Below are 407 nucleotides of genomic sequence, written 5' to 3'. Positions count from 1 at the left end.
CCCGATTCAAATCAGATTTTTTTAAATTAACTGTAAAAATATTTATATTTTTTATTTAGTAATAATAATAATAATAATAATAACAACAATAATAAAAATAATAATATAGTTTTAGTATTACATTTTTGTCCCAAAAATAAATAAATAAAATAATCAGGGGGAAGGAGGGAGAAAACACAAATATATATATATATATATATATATATATACACAGTGGGTACGGAAAGTATACAGACCCCCTTAAATTTTTCACTCTTTGTTATATTTCAGCCATTTGCTAAAATCATTTAAGTTAATTTTTTTTCCTCATTAATGTACACACAGCACCCCATATTGACAGAAAAACACAGAATCGTTGACATTTTTGCAGATTTATTAAAAAAGAAAAACTGAAATATCACATGGTC

The sequence above is a fragment of the Sinocyclocheilus anshuiensis genome, unplaced genomic scaffold (genome assembly GCF_001515605.1).
Source record: "Sinocyclocheilus anshuiensis isolate Anshui unplaced genomic scaffold, SAMN03320099.WGS_v1.1 scaffold1114, whole genome shotgun sequence".
NCBI classification, from domain to species: Eukaryota; Metazoa; Chordata; class Actinopteri; order Cypriniformes; family Cyprinidae; genus Sinocyclocheilus; species Sinocyclocheilus anshuiensis.
The sequence above is the reverse complement of the archived record's forward strand: the minus strand, read 5'-3'. Positions refer to the sequence as shown.